Here is a 25,170-nt window from a genome sequence, read left to right as displayed (position 1 = left end):
TTTTTATTTAACTAGTATTAATTATTATTTCTGTCTTTAACTCCCCATTGTGTGCCTAAAACACTTATTCATCATTTTCCTCCATCTTACTACCTCCTTTTTTTTTTTTTTTTTTGGTTTGAGGGTAAGTGTTATAACATCATAGCTCACAGCAATCTCAAACTCTTGAGCCCAAAAGATCCTCTTGCCTCAGACTCCTAAGTAGCTGGGATTCCAGGTGCCCCGCACAATGTCCAGCTATTTTTAGAGACAAGTCTGCTCTTGCTCAGGCTGGAAAGCCACCCGTGTTGGCCTCCCCAGGGTACTGGGATTACAGGCGTGAGCCACTATGCCCAGCTATTTCCTTTCTTAAAGGTGATTTCTCTTTCATGTTTAGTGAAACCTCTGTCTCTTCCATGTGCCAAATCTGAGAGGCCCAAAACGTAAGAGAACACCCTTCCATGCCTTTGCAAACCTGGGTGAGTATTTTTAAGAGGCTGCTTTAAAAAGCAAGGGGACATCTCCACTGGCTGTGCTGAGATACAAGTCACAACAAGGGCATGTTTTTACCATGGTGCAGGGAGTAGTAATTAAAAGCAGTGTCTTCCAGATGCCCCCAACCACCAGAAATCCACTCCTGATTTTAACTTTACTACCTTAGAGGCATGAAGCACTAGGGATGGCCTGTGTCCAGCTTCTCCCATCCTCATCCCAGGTTCACATTTAGACTTCTTCTTATTTAGTTCATCAGTCCCAGATGTGGGCCTCAGCCCCCTTGTTATGCTTGCGGTCTCTGCAAGCGCAAAGCAGGGAATTATTCTTGTCAAATGAGCCCCTTCCAGATTGGCTAACTCGCAGATCAGAGCTCTCCGCAGAAGAAAAGACTTCCTGGCTCAATGTGTCAGTTCCTTTTCATGTAGTGAGATCTTTCAATTTGCAGCATAACCCCTGCAGCACTGGAGAGAAAAGATGTTATGTCTGAAACGCTGAACCACGATCACCCCTGCCTACCATTATGTTTCCACAGGCATTTCTATAAAAAGCTGCGAAACCAAGGGGTCTGAGATCTGACACCTGAAACGGCTGCAGTCACACAAAGGCGCCCCTTCTCCTGTCTTGCTGACTGACCTACCCGTCCTGTCTTTCCACATAGAGCCCATAACTCCACATTTAGGGCGATGACCAGCCGCGTACTGCACACACACTCTGCACAGTTCTCACTTCTCTCTTGGGTGCTTCCCCTGTGAGTCTGGTGTCACACTCCGGACCATGTTCCCAACCCTGTTCTGCCCCTTATCATATATATTCTATCCTTTCCTGGAGTTCTCTGATGGTTCTTGCCCTATCAAACACCAAATCCTAATGACAGCTCATATTATTGCAGACCTGCTGCGGGCCACATACCATACTAAGTGTTTCCTGTGGGTGGCTATGTGGCGATGCATCAGTTCTTTTGAAACCTCACCACAATCTCATGAAGGAGGGATTTTTGCAGGGGAAGAAATTGAAGCTAAATTTCTCCCAGGTGGTTGATGGTCAAGCTGAAATTTGAACTCAGGGTCTGCATGCTTAACCATAAATTATTCTGATCTTCAACTATAAGGTGTGTAATATAGACAACTACAATTAATTCTCATTATTTACAATAGTTGTGTTCTAGAAAGTCATTGCAAACACTGAGTGTGTGACTATAGAAACATTGTTCCCAAGGGGAGAAACAGGGTTAGGTTCCTAAGTGCCTCTGGTGACGTTGTTTTGGTCCACTGATTAGTACATGACCTGTTTTATGTGTGTTTCTGTTTAAAGACATCTATTTAATACATATGATTGGTCACCAGTGTAGAACTCCCGGCCAGCAGCGCTGAAAATCATGCCCGAAGGGAGCTTTTGTAACACATGCATTTTCTCCATAAGCTCCTTGCACATAGGAACACTGGACAGGACTTGCACATTTCTCTAGGGGGCCTTTATAATCAGCCAAATCACTAGCAAAACACATGGAAAATATGGTATCAAGTAGACCATGAAAAGGACTCTTGTTTACAGCAGGAGAGCTGAAACAAGAACACAGGGGCCACCTCGTGTGGCCTCACCCGGGGCAGACCAACTGGGTAACTCAAATTTTTGACTACTCTGGACACCTGCAGATGACTCTAAAAGTCATTGTGGGTATTGAGTTAGGGATTACAAGTCAATTTTAGAGGGTAGGCGAATTCACAAATAGGGAATCTGTGAATAATGAGCATCTACTTTACTGAATAGCTGGGAGAAAAGTCTCAGGAGGTCTTAAAACAAGAGCAGAACTACAAGTTGGTGGTGAGGGGAGCGCAGTCCAGGCGGGGCTCTCCTACCAGCACTGGGTCATCCCACTGTCCTCCTGAATTCTCTACTCTAAGCAAGAAAACACAACACTCCAGTCACTTCTCCATACAGCGAATGAAGTTTCATATCTCAGAAGTACCTGTGTATCTTGACTCCCTTGTTTGGATTTTAGAAAGAAGTTTTCGTTCGTAAATGCACAACCTCTACATCTACAACTTACGTTTCTCTTTCTCTGCGATGGATTAGAATGGCATCTGAGTAGCAGATATTAAATCATATTTTCTTTAGGGACAAAGTAAACAATTGGTAGGAAAAAGCAGTGGAGAGTAATCCATCCCTATTCCCACCCTTTAGCTCTCTCTTCCCACTTCTTTAGCTAAGAAGTAGAGGTGGCGGAGCTGAGGGTGGAGGGGCAATGTAAGTTCCAGAGTGTTTCTTTCTCATCTTGCTACTCAGAGAGGGTCTGTGGGCCAACAGCCTTGGCATTACCTGGGAGCTTGTTAAAAAGGGGAACACTCAGCACCCCCCCCCAAACCTGCTGAATTTGAAACTGCATTTTAATGAGCTTTTTGTGTGCTTCCTGTGTAAATAAGAATAGAGCTTTGCAAAATCTGACTCAGATTCCAGTGTCGCTCCATGAGACCAGCTACCTGTTAATCCTCCTCTGCTCCGTCACCAGCTTTTGCATAGTGCCAAGATCACTGGAACCTCACTGCGAAACGCCAGGATGCTGTCTGGGGCTCCCACCTACCAGGTCAGCCCTGCATGTTCTCACTCAGGGGCTGATCGTGTTTCTCACCCATGACCAATACCCGGGCTGAAATGTTTAAGTTTCAAAATAGCCCACTCACCTCTCTTCATCTACCAAATGATGTTTCCCCTGGTCATATGTCCTAGATGACAAATATTGAATTTCTTAGCTAACTTGGAGCAGAATATACACCTGAGAGTTTTTAATTGTTCATTTTTTTTTCCAGCAATGCTTTAGTCCCACATGGTTGCCCTAGTCAGAGGCCCATGATTCTCAGAGCTAGACAATGCAAATTCTTAATGTTTCCGTGTAATTTCTCTTTTCTACAGTTTCCCAAATCTGTAGAATAATAGAAAGATAATAGGCTGCCTATTTCACAGAGACTTTAAAGGTCAAATTAGAAAGTGAAAAAGTGCTTTCTAAAACGCGAAATCTTATGCAAATTATTTTTATTACTGTTGCTACTAAGGAGAAAGCTCAGTGTTAATGCTCCTAACAAATCAGCAATTTATGTATATGCAGGAGAATAGACATGTATATATTCCTTTTCCAGTGAGAAATCTTTCTGTACGTTTGGCATTAGAGTTTTAGAATCACTAGTTGAAATCTCAGGAACCAGATCATACCTCGTAGCCATCTGAATGTTGCCTTTGCGGGTGACCACCAGACAACTGGAACATCCAGCTTCTTTCTGCAGCCTGAGGTTCTTAAAATGCAATGAAAGTATTTGGATCATTTTTAATGGAAATGCCACCCTTGATATTTATGAGACCACCAGAGACCAGGAAACTCTCTAAAAGGCCTCTTTTTGTGTCGCCCTTGCAAAGCACAAACAGTTGTCACATTAAATGCCCAGTCAGGTGGTCATTCCCTGCACACAGGGAATGACATATTTTTCAAGCGAGGGTGCACAGGTTGTAATGGATAACCTCAATAGCTCCTCAGATTCAGAGTCTGGGTGCCCCCCATTTTCAAAGGTGTAGTAAGATATGTGTCATTTGGGAAGCCTCCAGCTGCTGCATGCTTTGGAACCAGGGGCCAGTCAAGCCCTTAACTCATGCTGGTTAATGAAGAGAGGTCCCCAGCGCCTAGGTCACTTCCTCGTGGTACCGAGGTGTGTGGTGGGGGATACTTGTCTGAGCTGTTAGAATTCAATTTAGTAATATTCCGCGTCTGGGGTATAGTGTCACTAGCACATCCAGTTGAGTCTGCTCAAACCCTACATGAGGCCCAGTGGATTGAGGGAGTGATGGGACACACGGGCCTGAGTCCTGAGCCGGGAGCAGGCTGGCAAGCAGTGAGCTCCAAGGCTTGGGGTTTATTATTTCCTCTTCCCTCACTACTCAGGAGTATTGTGTTCCAGTTAATGCCATGCAGTTGAGGGCTCAGTGTCCCCACCCAGCATGTAACTCCTGTGTGCTCACAATAACAGCATCTTAGAAGAATAGCTCAAATATGTTCTGCAAGGAACAGACGCTAGCTGCTCCGATGGCATTCTTCCTCTCTTTTTAAAACTTGACACCATTTTCATTTCAGCATTCTGTTTAAGTTTGGACATAAGATGTCTGGAAAGAACTTTGGAAAAATAAAATTTCCTTAATTAAAAAAGAGTTAGTGGACAGTTACCAGAGAAGTAATGGCATCTTATTAACAAATCGCCTTAAATGATACCCCATGATATTTAGGCTTGTTAAAAGTGTGTGCTTAGAATTCTGATGCCAGGCACTGAGGATTCAAAGGTGACAGGGACCTGTCCCTGACCCCGAGAAGGTGACAGTCAAGACAGAAGAGTAGAGTCACTAGTGTGATGGGGGTGACGTGGGGAAGATTAGAACAACTGCTGTGGACACAGAGAGAAAGGGAACCAGCCCAGAGCTTCCAGGAGGCCTCCCGGAAGGGGTGTTGCCTGTGTGTTACTAGGATGAGTAACATAAATTAGATGCTATGTGGGGAAGGAAATCCAAGGGAAGGTAATCTCACACACACGGGTACATAAGTGAGGGGAAAAACTTCAGGGACAGGAAAGGATGAGCAGCTTAGAATTCTAGAGAACAGTGTCTGAAGGAGTGTGAGGTAGAGAGGCAGGCAGAGGCCCAGTGCAGGTCAGGAAAGAGTTTTCTCTTTAGAGAGAGAAGATGGGGCAACAGATTCAGGAAATAATTCGGAGGCAGTTGATTGGAGGCTCTGAAGGGGCGAGGAGGGCGTCTTTCCGAAGAGTCACCAGGGGTCCTGTTGTTTCTGCTTTATGTCCCTGGGTCAGTGGTGCTGACTCTTTATGGAAATAGGGAAACCAGGAAGGAGAACAGGTGGGGGTGGTTGTGGATTAGACCTTGAGCTTGGAGCCTGCAGAGCTCATGAAACATCCAAATATCGCCTAGCATTCAGATGAAGTGATGTCTAAAGCTCAGAGGAACAGCATTGAATACAATTTAAGGGCTTTTAAAAAACAATTAATTATTCTTTGATGACTTTCCTAATGGATCATTGGAATGTTTCAATGTTGTATTTTTGAAATCAACTTCAATTCTACATTCTAACCAATATGATAAAGGTATGGTTATCATTTCAATAACAAGAATATTTATATTCTTATATTTCCTTAAGAGTCTTTGTTATTTTCTTTAAGAGTTTGCATTTTTTTTTGCAATGAAGTCCATTTTTGTTACTGATTTCTTATTTATTTAAAAATATAAAACATGCTCATTGGTGATTGGACATTATATATAAAAAAGAAAACATTCATTATTTAAAAAGTAATATTCATATTTCTAAGTTTCAGATCTTATTCCCCTAAAATAAATCTGACTCCATTTCATATCCAAACAGCAAAAACAAAATATTCATCCTGCACAGGAAGGTTTCATACTATTTTCAAATATATGTCACTTGAATTTTTTTTGTGAATAGTTCAATGACTTTTTGTTAAGAAAGAACCTTCAATTCCCATTTTAACATATTCTTTCAAATACCTTAGATGATCGCAAAAATATTCTTTTAGACATCAATGGAAAAGTTTATGATCACATATTTCAGGTTCTGCTTATTTTTCTTATAATAAAAAAAGAATAAGTGAATCTGTATCACTTGTTGCTATGGTAACTAACAGATTTCTATATTGAGGAAGAACATGAAATTTTTCTAAATGCATTTCTATCCTCATGATATATGTCTCTGTATAGACAAGACTGCATATTTGGGGTGATTTTAAGTCCAGCCCTCTTCCCTACATAGAAACAGGTACCATCAGTGCTGGGTCTTGGTAACTGGTTGGTACACACATATTGTACATGTTGGACAAGAAGGAAATTGATCACCATTATTTAAAAAAAAAGATTGAAAACGATTTTCAAGTATTTGTGCTTTAACTCTTAAAAAGTTCTATAAATATCTCGGTTTCTTAAAGTAATTTCAAATTTGAAATTCATTGGTAAATCATCTTTCTGCCTCAGTTCCAGTCTGGGTTGGCTGTAAATAAGCACATTGCACGTACAATCGCTTATTAAGAAAATTTATGACAACTACATTTGGACTCTGTGCTAGATTTTTAATCTAGAGGAGGTGACAATCACAAAGCAGGTGATTATACAGAATATGGATAATGGTACATGCCAAGGTGGAAATAGAAACAGTTATCCTAGGAGCACAGAGAAAGGGCATCTAATTTAGCCTGAAGGCATGAAGGAGAATTAGAGGAGCGGGGAAAAGGGAGGTAAAAAGAAAGGGAGAAAGGTGATGACTCTATGAAGTCTTGATGAAGGAGGCTTACCTTGTCTTTTTTTTTGAGACAGTGTCTCACTATGTCACCCTCTGTAGAGTGCTGTGGCATCACAGCAACCTCAAACTCTTGGGCTTAAGTGATTCTTTTGCCTCAGCCTCCCAAGTAGCTGGGCCCACAGGCGCCCACCACAAGGCCTGGCCATTTTTTGGTTGTAGTTGTCATTATCGTTTGGCAGGCCTGGGCCAGGCTGAAACCCACCAGCTCTGTTGTATGTGACCAGTGCCCTAACCACTGAGCTACAGGTGCTGAGCCAGGACACTCTTGTCTTAAAAATAATTAATACTTATACAGACAACTGAGATCATACTTGACAAGTACAAAAAAATGACCACATGTACTTACAAAAACAGTTCTTTGTGTGTGAAGGCACAGTTCAAGGGCGACACACGAGTGGATACCAACAATTCAGTTTAACTACCTTTTTCGAGCCTCTACTATTGCCAGACACCCACTAAAAACAAGGGTGGCTAGCTTGTGTGAAACTTAACCTCAAAAACTTCTAAAACCCTTAGGATCTTGCCCTATGGTAAGACTCTAAAAATCAATATTTAATAAATACTGCTAATCTACTATACAGCCACTTGTTTCAGTTAAATATTCAAGTAAGAACATAAAAGCAACAAATTCTGGAATGTAAAAATATAAAGTGGAGGATGTTCTAAAAGGATACCTACACCAGAAAATAGGAGAGGACAAGAAATGACAAGTGAAATGCTCGAGTCTGTGAAATTTTTTGAAGCTTCTGCATCATAAGAAGTCATAAAATTTAAAGAGATCCCACAAACTGAGAAAATAATTGGACAATGTATAGTAGGAAAAAAATTAATGCTCTTAATAATTTTTAGTGCATACTATTTTTTTACCTATTTATTTAGCAGTTAAAAGAATATTTTTCAATTGCTAATATGCAGCATTTGGGTTGCCTGTGAAGAAACTGACTATTTCATACGTTATTCCAAGAGGTAAAAGTTGATAAAAATTCTTGTGTAGGGCACATCTGAACTATCAGTAACTAGGTTTTATAGTATGCAAAACTTTCAACATAGCATTCTGGCATGAAGAGCATAATCTGAGTAAATAAATAAGTATAGATCTGTACAAGGAAGCTACTAGCATTTTCAATCAAGTGCTCTTAGTAAAAGTGAAAAAAACACTATTACCCAAAATGTCCAAAAACAGATGATTGATTCAATGCATTAGGGTACACCTGGGCATTTGCCACTATAGGATAATAATCGTGCTTATTACATAGTTACTGAATAAATATTGGTAAGATTTATTTTCATGGACATATTTTCATTAAAATGTTTTAGTGACCAAATCAGTACACATAAAAATAGGTATAATATATCTATACTTCTGAATTTCTTCAGTTATATGCTACTCAGATATGTTGTATTTGTGTGTGTGTGTGTGTATTTTTGTATCTAAAACAATTGTAATATAAAGGCCAACGAACCTGGGGAAAAAAACATTTGAATATAAGTCATGCTACAGAAGAAAGATTTTCCAATGGGTCAAGAGTCCTCTGGACGAGAACTGAGATTGTTAAGAGAAAATAAAAGAAAGTGGGACTTGTAAATAAATTGCAGGTAATAAAATAAGAATAAACTTGCATATGGTCTAAGAAAACAAGGTAGGAATAGGCAAAGGACAGGAGATGGAGACCAAGGAGAATGTGTCATTAATAGATTAATCTAAGGCTCTAGTTTTGAAAGTCAGTCTTAAGACAGAAAAAATAATCAGGAGAGCAAAGATGGGGTCTGAGGCAAGAGGAAAAAGACTTTCTGAGGGAGAAAAAAAATGTTTCAGGAGCCTTACAGCAAATGTTGGTAAACTATAACTGATCTGTTTTTAATTAAGGTATGACCTAAACATTTTAAAATAGTTAACACAAAATCAAAAGAATAATGTTTCTTTTACATGGGAAAACTATTTAAGATGCAAATATCAGTGTCAATCAATAAAGTTTTATTGGAACACAGCCATGCTCATTTGTTTATGTGTTGCCATGGTTGCTTTATCACCACAAGGCAGAGTTGAGTTCTTTAGGTCCAACGCTTCTCATAACACTTAAAATATTTACTGTCTTGCCATCTACAGAAAGTTTTCTGACCCTGCACCCCCACCCCCAGTCTAGAGTCTAAAGGAAACATTAAAGAACAGGCAAATCTTTAGGAAAAGCATTAAATAAGAATTGCTAGCTTGATGTCAAAATAAATGAGATTCTGAAAATAAAGTATGCTTTAGAAGATGGATTTGATGATTAGAAACCTGCTTCAAACCTTGCCCTATTGCTCACTAGGTGTATAACCTTGGGCCAGTTACTTGATCTCTGCTAGCTTCAGCTTTGTCAAATGTAAAATGAGAAAATAATTGTATGTACTTCCTAGAAAATGCATAAGAGTTAAGTGAAGTATGTAAAGCTCTTAGCACAATGACTAACATGTAACATGTTCTCAAGAAATTTTAGCTGCTATTATCATCATCATTCCTTACCAAAAGTGCCTAGTGAATATCATAGATGATATCTTAATGAATATGAACATCAAGGAAGGGAAAAAGGGGACATACATATAGTAGTCATTGATAAAGAGTTGCTCTACATTGCTTATAAGCTCCAGGGAGTGTCCAATGCCCAGCACAACCCACTCTGGCAACATTTGGCTTTTGCTTTGCATTTCACTCTGCTCCACCTGTCGGAGACGCTCAGTGCAACTACTAATGGCTTCCCCACCAGCACAGAGAGTCCTCACAAGTTTCATTCCACCCTGATGCTTCAGTCAGTCCAACCAAGGGTCTCTTGGTTCAGCCCCTGGCATTCAATTTCTGATATAATCAAGGCTATTTGCTTCTAGACCAAAACTGATCCTTCACTAGCCCTAATAGAAAGTTAAATTTGTGTATTTTTTTGTTTCAAAAAAGTTTAAGAAAATGGAAATGGGCAACAGTAAGTGAAGACATATTTTAGCACTGAATAGAATATTTTTTAAATTAAACTATTTGAAATATGAAAAAAAAAAAAGTTAAATTTGTGATAAACTCATACAGTGAGCCAAAGAATGTGAAGTTTGACTGGACTGTTTATAAACTGAAAGAGCTTTGGAGTCTGAGGCAAATGAAGGGTCATGTATCTTTCTTTCTCCTATCATTGAAGATAGGCTTTCTCTGTTTCTTCTTTGAATTTCTCATGGGTAAGGATGAGAGCCAATTCACTGTCTCTGTCATAATCCTCTGGTTTAGAATTCAATACCAAGAAGTGGGCAGTTCTCCAGATCACTGGGGAAGAAAATAAGATGCCTCACCCCAGGCCATTGATTGATTGTGTTGGCACACATGCGCCCCTCTGATCCATTGACCATGTTGGAGTGGATGAGTGATAAAGCTCCTTCACACTTTCTAGAGCCTGGAATGGCGTGAGCAGTGTTAACCCAGAGAAGGCGCTAGTGTATGCCATGTGCTGACCTTTCCTTCAAACTTCAGCTCCAGCCACTCCCGTAGACTGATTTACATGCCCTTTCTCTGTACTTCCAGAATGTCTCGGTCATACCTCCAGCCTGAGTAAACTCATTAAGGGTGAAGTTTCTTCACCTTTATCATTTGGTCCTCCTCATAGTTCTAGCACACATTTTGTGCTCAATAAATATCTATTGAATAATTAGTATACAAATGAGTAACAAGAACTTATGGGATCAAACACAAGCAAGGGTCAATAAATCCATGAAAAATACTCAGCATTCCTATTCATCAGGGAAATACAAACCAAAACCACCATGAAGTGTCCTCTCACCAGTCAGAATGGTTATTGTCAAAATAACAAGTTGGTGAGGACGCAGAGAAAAGGGAACTTTCAAACGTTGGAGGCAATGTGATCTAGTCCAGCCATTACAGAGGACAGTATGAAAACTATAACTATGAACAGAACTACCATATGATTGAACAATCCCTCTGCTGTTTAGATATATCCAAAGGAAATGATATCAGCATGCCAAAGAGATACCCGCACCCCCGTGTCTATCACAGCACAGCTTACAATAGCCAAGATATGAAATCAACCTCTATGTGTCCATCAGTAGATGAATGGATAAAGAAACTGCAGTCATATGCACAGTGGAATATTATTCAGCCATAAAAGAAGGAAATCCCATCATTCACAGCAACACGAATGAGGCGGGATGACATTATGTTAAGTCAGGAATAAGAAGGTCAATCTTGCATGCTCTCACTCATCTCTGGGAAGCTACAATAGAAGCTACAAGTTCATGCTACAGAACAATGATTTTCAACCATTGCATCATGAGAGGATCTTAGATGTGCCATGAAGCATTTTAAAGATCATGAATTAAATTATTTTTTAAAGAAGTTCAAAGCCTAGTAAGTATATTCTTTTTTATATTAGCATATTCTATTTTATATTAAGTATATTCTATTTTATATCACTCTTTTTTATTTTATCAATATAATTTCAATATGCCACAGAAGATTAACTATAGGTTCAACTGTGCTGTGAGATAGAAAAGCTGAAAAAGACTGCTACAGAAGTAAAGACTAGAGTACTGGTCACCAGATCCAAGAAAGGAAAGAGCAGCTGGGGATAGAGAGAGGCTGGTTAGAGGATACAGAATTACAGCTGAGTATGAGGAGGAAGTTCTAGGGTTCCACAGCACTGTGGAATGACAATAGCTTATTACGTATTCTCATGTAGCTGGAAGAGAGGATTTTAAAAGTTTCCAATACAAAAACTAATGTTTGAGGTGATATGCTAATTACCTTAATTTCATCACTGCCTAGTATATGTATCAAAGCATAACTATGTGCCAAAAAAGTACGAACAATTATGTGCCAATTAAAAATGAATTAATATTTTAGAAATCATAGGAAAGGTTGGTTGGATAGATGAGAGTAAAGCTAGATATTTTTATAATTGTTCAAATTAATTTAATTTAGGTGGCTCTGTTGTACAATGATAGCCCATTGGACTTCTAGAGGCTGGAAGCATTTAATTTAATAACTATCATTTATAAATTCTAAATATATGTATGCTATATATACATATCTACAATTAAGTTCACAAACTCACTCTAGTAGAAGTGCTACGTATCTCGTTATTGAATATGAATGCTGTCACCCTCAAAGTATTCCCCTTGGGAAGCCATGCAGTGATGCCAACACCCAGTCTTTTGTCTGATAAAGGGCGTCTATTAAAAAAATCAAAGAACTATAGCTAACATATGCATAATGGGAAGAAACTGAATAACTTCCCCTAAGATTAGGAACAATGTGAACATATCCTCCAACACTCTTATTCAACATCCTAATGGGAGCATTAGATAGTGTTATAAGCCATACAAAAAACTTCTCAATTTATAAAAATTCTCTATTGAGTGACTTTAGAAAAGTCAAAAATTGGAAATGAAAAAAAATTTTAAGTAACATTTATATAATAATAAAACCAAAACACAGCCATAGCTAAGTATAAAAATATATTTTAAAAATATGTAGGCTGTGTATGCTAAAGACTACAAAACACCAATTAAATAAATCAGAGAAAATCTAAGTAAATAGAGATATACTCATACACTGTGTTTATGGAACAGAACACTTAATATTGTTAAAATGTCACTTCTTCCCAAATCGAACAGTATGTTTAAAGCAATCCCCAGAAATCCCATGGAGGATTTTTTTTTTTTTTTTAAATATCACCAGCAATTTGAAAATGTATAGAGAAAGACAAAAGGATTAGTGAAGACAATTCCTGTCAAATACTTGTATCCAGAATACAGAAAGAACTCTTAAAACTCAACAAGGAAGCATCAAACAAACAAAAAATCCCCACCAATTTTGAAAACGGCAAAATATTTGTGCAGACACTTCACCAAAGAAGATACACAGATGTCAAATGAGCACAAAAACAGATGCTCAAAATTATCGGTCATTAGGAAAATGCAAATTAAAACCACAGTGAGATACCATTATACATGTCTTAGGATGGCTATTATCAAAAAAAGAGACTGACAATACCAAATGGTGACAAAGCTTGGGAGCAAGTGAAATCTTCACATACTATTGGCGAGAAGGCAGCCTGGGGCAGCAACGGGAGAAGACAGTTTGGCAATTTCTTATGAAGCTAAACGTACACTTACGTAAGACCCAGCTATCCTACTTGATGATGTTTGCCCTGAAATTTAGGTTCACACACACTCCTGTGCACAAAAGTTCATACCATAGAAGCTTACTCATAATTACCAGGAACTAGAAACAACCCAAATGTCCTTCAACCCAGGAGAAGGTTATGTATAGAATATGACTGGCATGAAACGGAATACGAGGCACTGATAGAAATGAATGATCTGTTGAGTCATGTGACCACATGAATAAGCCCCAAAGCCTAGAAATTCTACGATTTCTAATGTATGATGTTCAGGGAAAAGCCAAACTTCAGCAGTTGCCTGGATTTGGTGGGGCTTATGGGTAATGAGGTAATTTTAGGGTGATTGGTCATTCTGTATTAACCAGGGCAATGATTACATGACTAGGTATCTGTCAAAACCCATAGACCTATATATCATAAAGAGTAAATTTTGCTGTAAGTAAATAATAAAAAATTATTTTATAGTTGGTCAAGGGAGAAAAAAGGGTTAAAAATGGTGTAATAACTTATGTAAATACCTGATTCAAACAGAGTTAGTCTTAGTGTGAGATCATTGCATCACTTAGAGTATCATAATTGACCTATGTTTAATTTTTGTTTTTTGTTTTTTGAGATGTGGTCTCAGTCTATTGCCCAGGCTAGAAGGGAGTGGCATGATTGTAGCTCACTATAACATCAAACGGGTAGGTTCAAGTCATCCTTCCTGCCCAGCCTCTTGAGTAGCCAGGACTACAGGTGGGTGCCACAACACCAGGCTTATGTAAAAAAAATTTTTTTACAGACAAGGTCTCACTATGTTGCTCAGGCTGGTCTCAAAATCTTGGCCTCAATCAATTCTCCTGCATTCAGCCTCTCAAAGTGCTGAGATCATAGACAGAAACCACACTGCATCCAGCCCAATGTTTAAATTTGATCAGAAAAAGTAAATAAAGTCAATATATACATATAAGGAGAAAAAGTGATAGGAAAAATATTGGGCTATAATTTTGCTTAAAAATAAATCTGTGGGAATGTATACAGTGTAGCAAAAACAAAGTTAATCTGGTTTGGCCCAGTCATTTAGATGAATCTCATTAGCAGAATAGATTCAAATTAAATTAAAAATTCTCAATCACGTCAGGTACACCATAAAATTGTAAGAGTCGTCTACTGCGAATTTCAGGAAGGTATTGGTACAGTGTTTGGTCATTGTTACAGAAATGTGAGCTGGTTGAAACATCTTGGCCCTACCAATAACACAATGCCTCATTCTAAAGAGTTTGTGAATGCTTCGAACTCTACCCAGCTGGTTTCTGCAGAACAGAGTATGTTCCACCTGCTAGTAACCTCAGGAGGTTACCACAGTGGTTTGCTTTATAGATTATCAGTCTGTTGTCCCGCCATTAGGGTTGACAAGGCTAATGTCCTACTGTGGGCTCTTTCTCTGACTGCCAGAGATTATAAAATGATAGTCAGCAAATTTTAGACATTTAAAACATACTGGTTCTGTTCATATTACTTTCTTTTTCAGTTGCAAAGCTAACTGGGTAAAAATTCCAAAGACCTTACCCAGGCTCCTATAAAACAGTAAAATAGAAATTTGCTTTTTTCTTTTTTCCATCTAATATTCTTCTCTTCTTTAAGGGAAAAACTATCCCAGGCACTATTTCTCTATTTATAGCCCAGACAATTCACCTCCAGGCAGGCGGTTCTATGGAAAGATAAACAAACTTGTAAGGAACCCCCACTGGTTCGTAAATGGCCAACTGTGCGGACATGGAGGCTGCAGGTGACTGAACCCATCGAGGACATTGGTCATTTGCTACAGAGCTGGGAACCTCACACTGTTTTTGGCTAAGGAACAGCTGGTGCCTTTAGCATTTTTATCTTTTAACAAAAAGTCAAAACCAACAGCCTCATAAACTAGCTAAAAATAGGAGTTAAGTTTTCATCTGACATACCAACCACCAAAATATCATCTTTACTTTCTTTGCCTAATGGGCTTGTGGATCTCTGAGGATCTTTAGAGAATTATGTTGAAAATCCTTGTCTTTGAAACAAGAGTTCGTATCTCAGGAGCATATTTCTGCATCTCTTTTCTTCATGTCCCATACTCATCCATATTTCTTTGGATTGTCCTATCACCCAGTTCATGAACTCATTGGATCTTTTTGTCTCCTAATTAATTAAAACCACTACTATACTATGAAGTAATTCTTTTGGTCACAGATTCATTCTTCACAACTGTATTATGACACCTCCCATCCAAGCCTTCCTCTCTGGTTTCTTTAAGTATCAAGAATGTCTACTGGAAAACTAACATTTTTCCAAAGGATGGCCCAATCCCATGCACAATTATGATTCTTCAAGGAATGGAGAAACTTCCCTTGAAAACCAAATCTTACAGAGACATGAGATGGGGGACAATTAATTGTGATATAGTTGGCATGTCCGGATATGGTACTGAAATAATACTTTGTGATATTCAGAATCCTTTTAGGGACCAAAGGGAGAAGTAAATTATGGCAGGTTGTGAAGCTGACAAGGCATTTTCAGGGTCAAAACAAGGAGAGGTTTTCAGGATAATGGCAGTCCTGAAAGTTTACAGCAGAAAACGAACATCTTCAGGTTTCCATGTGATACACTCTGAGAGCAGAACAAAGGTTGGGTATGAGACAAATAAAACTCTGGACAATAAAATCAGCTACGACTTGCTGTCATAATCCAGGAGGAAGAATATACCAGAAGCACTGGATGTAGAAAGAAGTAGCTGAAAGCTTTTAAGAAGTAAGGTTTGCTTATGTTTTATTTTTATTTATTTATTCTGAAGTATGGCCCAAGCCCATGCTCTCAATTCTATGCTTTTAGCTTTGAAAGCAATCAAGAAGGGTAACAGAGACAAGGGCTTGGTAATTTTTTTATAACTAAAATCGCAGAATAAAATCTATTGTCTTTTCGTTTTTGCTTAGTAATCAAAATTATTTACTGGTGATGACAGAAGACAGTTTAATAATAGTGTACAAATTTATAGTGAAATTAGAACGCGTACTCATCAATTGTTTAGCAAGTATAGCTCGCAGTAGTAGGAATTTAGGTGGAGTCTAAGATTTAACAATGGATGACGCTTTCTTGACTTTTAATCATCAGTATCAGTGAGCAGTAGAGACATCTAAGGGGTCACAGCTGTTTGTCCATCAGGATGTCTGAAGTTCAGACTTTTCTGAATTGTGAACAAGGTAACCTCCCAATTCCACTTGATTTTATTTTGAAAGAGAAGAACATGAGTTACATGTTTTCTAAATACAAATTTTATTCCACACATTTTCCACGATGTAAAATGATTGCTTGATTTATAATCTTATTCATGTTGAGTTCATATTTTCCCGATATCTTGTCTCTGCTTCTTGAAGGTGGTAGCCTGTGAAGGTTTAAGATTGTACTTTTGTTAGTTTGCTTTAAAAAAAAGTAAAACCACAAACCTTTATAACTGGAGGTTTCATGGGACAGACTGTGGCCCTAGGAGGCCCTAACTGATGTGCAACATCTCCTCGGCTACTACCCGGTGTGGTGCCCCCTCAGTGTCAGCTGTGCTCCTGGGAGATCTGAGCCCCCAGTCAACATGGACTTCTTGGGGGGTCAACTGGCCACCGAAGCAGTTTGGAACCAAACTGTGGTGGTTTAAATTGGCCATTCACAACTATCACTAGGCATGGAAGTATTAGATGATGTCCTACTAAATCCCACGGCTTCTGGGAATTCTTCTCCCTGCTCCCATCATATAGAAATGACCCTCCATCTTCATGACAGTCAGTGCCAATTACTCCTGCCCATATAGTAATTCCTTTCTTGCCCCCAAACTACTGGCATGAGGAATGCCAAATGACTGTGTGGCAGTCATTGATTTAGACTTGTGCAATCTTTTCTGTGTTCCTTGAAAGAAATGTTTCCCCTCTCACCAGAAACTAGAATCTCTACTTCAGAAAAACCCAGAGTTTCACGAATGGCAAGGGCAAAGGCCCCAGGGGATCTGATTAGAATTAACGGTGAGAGGGGCACCTTCTACTTGTGCCTTTTGATCCTGGATCTGTGTTTATAGCTGTCATCAGTGCAGTACCATATGCATGTAATGCCATATGTGATGGTATTTTGAGGGAAAAGAGCTCCCAACTCACAGGGTGTCATCTCCAGGTTGTGGCTCAGTTGCCTTTAAGAAGATCACTGTACTGCTCAATCAGGCTGCCAGCTTCCTGTGATCCAATTTATGGGATGACCACCGTGTCCCATGGTCACATATTCATTGTCATACCTCCTTTGTGGTTCGGTGGATCCCTTGTGCTGTCTGACACTGGTGCTGAGTCACTATAGGCAAGAAGGAAAAGTTCATATTTAGGATATAAATCATTCCACAAAAGAATGAATCACAGAGGGTAGAAGTTGCCTGATACTATCAGCTTGTCATCAAGTGGCTGGATGGTCTCCTAAAGAGATTGTAGATGTAGAACTTTCAGCAGCAGTGGAAGCTAAGAAAAGCTTGATGACATGTAATTAATGCCAACTAGGCCGTGAATAGTTTCTGTCTCAGCCTACGTATTCCTTTGTTCATGGGCAATCATGGGGGTGGCCAACAGCAGAGGCAGGCTAACATCCAGATGAGACATCCTGTCCACCTGGCTTTCAATCTCTTGTCTAGAGAATGGATGCTTTTTGGTGGACACTGACATGAGACAGAGAAAGAGAGAGCTCTTCATACTGGGTGTTCATTCCCATAGGTCCATAAATATACCTTTCCCCATCTCTAATCTCCACGCCATTCTCCACTGCCAAGAAGGCCATATTTATTCCTACCTCACACTACTTCTCCAGTCAAATGAAGTACATGATCAAATGTACCTCTCAAAGCAATGCCACTGGGAAGAGTTCTCCTCATCACAGTTTTACAGGGACACCCCTGATAGGTCTCTTGTGCAATGATAGTTTTACATTGTCTTGTATTAACAAACAGTCTGACCTACATGTCAGCTGGTAATGGTGTAAACTGAGGCAAGGCATTGGTGTGACAAAGGTAGGTGACATGGAGTCTGAACCACTTGTTCCTGCAACCTGTGCGTACTCCCCAGTTCTACTTGGTACCAATTCTGAATGCAGCATTTCCACCATACAATATATCACCGTTGTGTCCTCTTGACATTACAACTTAGGCTTATGCCAATGCCAGCCCACAGTGGATAGCTCAATTAATGTTGCCTGGTCAAGTCTTCATTATTTATTAGAGGCCCATAGCTGGTATGACCTAGCTTCAGAACCCTATAGTTCTCTAACATCACTCTGTTATCAACATCTTTATCTATTGAGTTAGTCAGAATTGCCCAGAAACCAATTGGATGGATGGATGGATGGATGGATGGATGGATGGATGGATGGATGGATGGAATAGATGAGATAAATGGATGGATGGATGAATGACAGATAGATAGAGGAGAAAAAATGGATAGATGAATAGATGGGTGGATGGAGGGATGAATATATATAGAAGGATGAAAGATAGATCATGAAAAGAAAGATTTTATGGAACTGGTTCACACAGGCAGTTGTGAGGGCTGACAAGTCAAAATGTGTAGGGCATACCACCTGGAAATTCAGGCAGAATTTCTATGTTGCAGTATTAAAGCAAAATTTCTTCTTTGGAAAACCTCATTATGTGCTCTTAAGGCCTCTACTTGATTGGATGAGGCCCTCTCATATTATGGAAAGCAATATATTTGCTTAAAGTCAACTAATTGTATATGTGCTAATTTAATTTTTTAAAAAATCTTCATAGCAATGTCTAGACTAGTGTTTGTTTGACCAAACAACCTTGGCCCCATAACCTAAACAAAATGACATAAAATTAACCACCACATCCACTACGTAGACTCATAGCACCTGTGCGTTTCTCCAAGTTACATAGACTAATCAAAAGACCTTCTTAAACCTTCTATCACAGTATTTCCTAGAATAGCCTGTTAAAAAGCTGTAGGGAAGGACTGGGGAAGTACAATTGTACTTTATACATTTTCTGAAATATTTCTGGGCTTCCCCATTAGGGTCTCAGAGTCTCTTTCAACAGAAAGACTCTGGGTCCAACAATTTGCTTGGGTCTGGATTGGAGAAAGAGAATATGATTTTCAAATTGCAACAGTGGAGATGCACCTTCTGCTTCCCCGCTCTTAACTTCTTGTTGCTGTTATAAAATAGAGCAGCACCCTTGCCGCTGTGTCATCCCCCTCAAGCCTTGCAGCACCGCTGTCTGCCATCCATCATCACAGACCTTTGTGAGTCAAGATCCCCAGGGGCCATGCTGGCTTTGCCCAGGTGTGTGAGTGATTATAGATGTCGTCCAGCCTCTGGTGCTTAAATGTTGTCACTTGGCCTTGAATATTCTAGAATTCTCTCACCCCTAAGACACTGGGAAGCCCGCTTTCAATGCAGCCTCTCTCACTATTAATTAAGCGTGACCTATGGAGGGCAGTCTCCACTGAGCTTTCTCCATTTGTAAAACAAGTTTGACACTGGCTGATTTTTATTTGACAAAGACAAGATTTAAACACTTGTCTGAGTGTAAAGAAAGCACTTCTTTGTCTATCACAAAATGGGTTGAGAGTGCATCTAAACCACATCTGGAAAGGTTCTTCACACAATCCTCTCCACGAAAGCCATGAAGACGTTTCTACACACCCTCCCTCCTCCTTTGCTAGCTGGAGGATCACATTTTCCTTCCCGAGTAGCATCTAACTGATAGCACATACAGTGATAAAATTGGTTAGGTATGGAGTATGGAGGCTATGTTAAAATTGAATTTATTTGGTCTGGAACATTTCTTTTTCTACATGTAAGTGTAACTTAAACAAATCAATTCCATCTGATTAAACTCACTTTACATGGTTAATGTACCGTGGACACTCTTTCTACCCGGGCGCTTTTCCCAAAGATCACAGGAAGAGCATTGAGATGTTCACGCTGCGTGTCACCCCGATGCACACAGAATCCAGTAGATTCAAAGGAAACATTGCATTAAATCAATTCAGCTCCAAGTTCAAAGGCTCTTCTTGTATGATAAACAAAACCGAGGGAGGTGATAAGGTACAGTGTCACATTTCATTTACCATCTAAATCTGCTCACAACGAGGTAATATGTAATGCACTGTAGTCTTGCTATAGACTCATGTGGTGTCGCTCCTCAGGGAAAGAAAAGGAAGCTCAAAGAACCGGAGTTGGCAAATATAACGTGAAGTTATCAATGATTTAGAGCAGTGGTTCTCAACCTTGGCTACACTTTATAATCACCTGGGGAGCTAGTAAAATGCCCAATTCTTTGGCCTCACCTGAGACTAATTAATTCAGAATGTCTGCTGTGAAGACCCAGGCATCAATATTTTTTAAAGCTCCCCAGGTAATTTCGATGCATGAGCAAAGTTGAGATCCTCTGATTTAGCGAGTGGTTCTCAGAGGTTGGTTGTGCTTCAAAGCACCTGGAGGGCTTGTAAAAACTCAGATTACTACATCCCACCCCCGGAATTGCTAAATCAATAGGTCTAGAAACTGCATTTCAAACAGGTGCTCAGGTGATATTCTGGCTGCTGGGCCAGGGACCACTTTGAAAACATCTACTTTAGAAGAACCTAGTAAACCTCAGATAGGAAGAAATCCTATGGGATGGCCATTGACAGGGTCATGGCAATGACCCTGGTTGTGAGTGGATAAGAGAAGATGCCTCTCAGTAATTTTACACGGAAAGAAAAAAAACAAAACATTTACTACTTGTGAGTTCTGTAGAAGGATAAGCTGGTCTAAATAATTAAAAGTCACTGTTATAGAAACCTGAAGTCTTGTAGAAGAAAAAATTCAACATGTGTGAGAATTTAAATATAAGTGTGTGGCTAGAGAGAATAAAAGATGTTTGTGCTTTGAAATATTTTAGCCAAGTAAGAAAGAAGAAAAATCTAAAATCTTCATTAGTTAGGTAATCTAAGGAACAAGATTATAGGTGTCTTTTATTATATTCAGGGAACAAAGCAAACTAGAAAATATACCTCTAATAATGGTAGCAATGATAGCGATACATTTAAATTAGTATTAGGATATATTTCACAAGCTATATTTGCTCATGTTTTCATGTTCTGCAAACTCGAAATATGAAGTATAACTAAGCCTCAAACAGGGGATGGCCTATTTGAATATCTTCTCCTGTCCTATGCTAATTCCTAGATTGGATAATGTCATCAGTAAAGAACTGGCACAAAGTGAGCACAGAGAGGGGTTCAGAAGACAGATGTAAGAGAAGCTGTGCTCATCCTGAGCTTTTGTTATCCGTTGGTCGGTTGTTTGGGGGGGCACACATCTTATATGTGGTATGACTTAGTCCAGGGAACTCTACGGTCATTCTCAAATGCAGGCTTCCGGGGGCTTCTGGTCTCTGTCATCTGGTCCGTGAAGTCATCATTGTTAATGAGGAAAGCATGAATCTGAGGGAGGTTGCAGGACAGAGAAACTGCAGAGAAGCAATCATGAGATGAGCCCTGTGCAGTGGGGAAATTGATATTGCTGGAAGAGACAGTTCTCCACGGGTCTCCGCACTCTGCACGTCCTGCGAGCAGACACTGACAACTTTTATTCCAGGCTTTTTGTTCCAGACTATTCAGATGTTTGGTGAGCATAGAGAGGATCTCTCTCCAGGACAGAAGGTACATTTGTTGCTGACTGTTATAACAAATATGTTTCCTTCTGATGCAAAGATTGGGCAGGTTTGTTTGTAGCCCCTTTAACAGGATTCTCTGAGCTTGGGTTCCTCAATCTGATGCATACTCACTGCCTGCACAGAATCTGCCTGGTCCTTCCTCCACATCACCCCCAGGGGATGTCAAGAAAAAGGGGGAAGTGGGGTGAACAGGCATTCCTGGCTACCCACTGTGTTGTGCGTGATAAAATCTGATGCAGGAGTGTGGGGCCTTCTGCAGCCATTCATGACACTGCGTCCGGCTAATTTGCTGACTTTCAAGTGTGGTAAAATTCCAGACCTCTCACAGTCTTAAAAAATATCAAAAAATGCATCTGTACATGCATGGTTAAGGTGACTGAGTTTTAACAGGAGAAATGTATAAAGTTGTTAAAGAAATTAGGGTACATTCCTGCAATGAAACACCATAAACCCTTAAAGAAAGCGTCTTAGATCTGTATGTACTGACATGGAAAGAATTCAAGATATTATGTTAACAAATACAAAAATAAAAAATAAAAATAATAAAACAAATACACTAAAACCAGTCTTATTACACAGATGTTAAATTGAAAACCCTAAACTATTGCCAATGCTTCTTTATGGGAAAGAATTTTAGAAAAAAAAAATTGCTTCTAAACCACTCTAAAGTATCACCTAATCCCTGTGAGATTGGCCCACATCACAAAATCACAAAGCTGCAGATGCTGGCGTGGATGTGGAGAGAAGGGAACATTTTTATGCTGCTGGTGGGACTGCAAACTAGTACAACCTTTTGGAAAGGAAGTACGGGGAACCCTCAAAGAACTCAAACTAGACCTTCCATTTGATCCTGCAATCCCTTTACTGGACATCTACCCAGAAGAACAAAAATCATTTGATCATAAGGAAATTTGCACTAGACTATTTATTATAGCTTAATTTACAATTGCCAAACTTTGGAAACAACCTAAATGCCCACCAAACCAGGAATGGATTAACAAGCTGTGGTAGATGTACACCATGGAATACTTTACGTCTTTCGTATTAACCTGGATGGAAGTGGAACACAGTCTTCTCAGTAAAGCATCACAAGGATGAGGAGCAAGAATCCAATGTGCTCAATTCTAATACGCGGATGACTGATGACCTAGTACATAGCGTACATGGTACAGGGTGGGGGAAGGGGAGAGGGGAAGAGCGAAAGAGGGAGGGGGTGGGGGTCACAGTATCTGGCACCCCTTGAAGGTGGGATACAATTGTAAGAGGGACTTTACCTAACAAATGCAATCAGCATAACCTGGTTCTCTGTACCCTCAGTGAATCCCCAACAATTAAAAAAAAAAAAACTACCTTCTAATTTTTATATTTTGCAATTATTGCCAGTTTACTACATAACTTCTTTACTTTTACATTGCAAAAATAATTAATATAAATTTTAAGAAGATATTTTAAAATGATATAAATAAAGGGTAAGGACAAACTGAAAATATACTTACCAGAAATAAAAACTATATTTCCGCTGGTGTAATCCCACCAATCCCCTTCCCTCTACCCACCTCCCCCAGTGGTGCATCTTACAAGGGTATATGTGAAACTTGGTAAACGGTCTGTGAAGCTAGTGAATGATGCCCCATGAATATATCAATGTACACAGCTATGATTTAAAAAAAAAAAAACTATATTTCCCAGCAAAGCCTGACCCCACAAGGGCTTATTATGACGTGATAAAGTTCTTGTCAAAGTAATATAAACAGTTGTATCTTGTGCACCTTCCACTGAGTATGTGTGAAGAGGCAGAACATGTCTTGCTTTGTCTGTTCCTTCTCCCAGGGAAGCAGACTTGATGGCTGGAGCAACAGCAGTTAACCGTGTCCATGAAGCAAAGCCACATGTTGAGGATGGTGGATATATAAAAATCAAAAGAGCCTGGGCTCCCAACACCAAAGGGTGCCATGCCAGCCCAGCATTTCTGTAATTGACACTTTTAGAAGATAAGAGAAAAATGAACTTCAATTGCTTTTAACTACTATGATTTTGGAATTGGCGTTGCTCGAAGCTGAACCATATCCTGAAAGTTATAATGACAAGGAATCAGGTCTACATTTCAAACCCTGGTTACTAAGAGAAGGTTGGCACCACGAACACACATCCAGTGAGTAAGAATGTCCTCATTAGCATAAGACTTCAGTAGGAGAAAATGAACACTGTACAGTAATTTTGCAGTCCTGGCAGGGCTCTGTGTATTGTATCACTATTTACAGAAAACTAATTTCCCACTGATATCAGGACAGGTTAAGCTGGAAAGACTCCTTTTGAAGCTGTCTTCCAGAATGTAGGAAGTTGATCACACCTCCCTGTTCATTTAACAAGTTTCTTTAACTCCCCAGAAGACCAGAAAATTAATACAGAATGGAAAACCTACTTCCCAGGGAAAAGACATTTAATTAGTAGAACTATAAAAGTTACTTTTCTAGCTTTAGTTTTTTCAATTTGGAACTTTTCTGAACAGCTATTACACCATCTTAACAAGAATGTACAGAAAAATCGATACCCTGAAAAGTTCAAGGTAGTATAATATGACTAAACTTGGAAATATTGTGCGATATGGTATTACAGTGCGCTAATCCTGCTAGATTTTTTCTTGTTCCTACAATCCCTCTTAATACCTCACAGTCCTCAAGTAATGTACTTTTATTTTAGGGCAAAGTCATTTCTGGGCAGTAGGGAGTGATCCCTTGAGGAAATTTGATCCTAAGTCTTTTTTTTTTTTTTTTAATAAAGCAAAATGAATGGTAAATTGTCTAGATAATGCCCTGAAATGTCAGAACTTATTCTCAGTGAATTCTTGGTGTGTAAAGTCAAGAATTAGTGAATTTATGAAATAATAAATACAGCAGGGTTCTTTTCAAATCAGTGAATAGCACATAGGTTACGCAATGATAAGACACAGGCTATTCTAGAGTACAGCTCTCTCTCTCTCTCTCTCACACACACACCCATGTATATACGTATGTATGTATGTATTTTCCATGTCTTCGAAAAAGAGATATGATCTTAAGTTTTTTGGTGGGGGATTGTTTTTATTTTTTGAATTTGGGGGTTATCAGATTTAACTCCCCTCTAAAATTTCTGTTTACTGATTTAATCCATTCCTGTCTGAATAAGTAGATACTCAAATGGTCTCTGTTATGGACCATTTTATTCTTCCTTTTCACGTATCCATAACATCACCACCCACAAATGTTAAAAAAAATCTTGAAGTATGCTATTCAAAATGGTATTCACAATGTTTGTAGCTGAACTTAGTTATATAGTCTGATGTGTCTCAAGATTGTCCGGAGCCAGTCAGCTTTCTGTCCCTGGATACAGAGCAGGCAGAGCCAGGATTTCCCAGCCCTACCAGGGTAAGTCAGGAACTCAATCAACTGCTCCTTCTTTGGGAACACACAGCAGAGGTCCGAAGAGCGAAATACACA

The 25,170-nt window shown here is 39.4% G+C and overlaps 1 long non-coding RNA gene across 1 annotated transcript in view; it reads right to left on the bottom strand.

The window, feature by feature from the left end:
* Nucleotides 1-17,242: 17,242 nt before the first annotated feature.
* LOC128572384 (uncharacterized) overlaps nt 17,243-25,170 on the bottom strand; it is a 59,239-nt gene continuing 51,311 nt past the window's right edge. Inside the window, exon 3 of the long non-coding RNA XR_008376192.1 lies at nt 17,243-17,319. This is a non-coding gene — a long non-coding RNA (uncharacterized LOC128572384). The remainder of the gene's footprint in view (nt 17,320-25,170) is intronic.

The sequence above is a fragment of the Nycticebus coucang genome, chromosome 20 (genome assembly GCF_027406575.1).
Source record: "Nycticebus coucang isolate mNycCou1 chromosome 20, mNycCou1.pri, whole genome shotgun sequence".
Taxonomy (NCBI): domain Eukaryota; kingdom Metazoa; phylum Chordata; class Mammalia; order Primates; family Lorisidae; genus Nycticebus; species Nycticebus coucang.
This window is presented reverse-complemented; position numbering and strand designations above follow the sequence as displayed.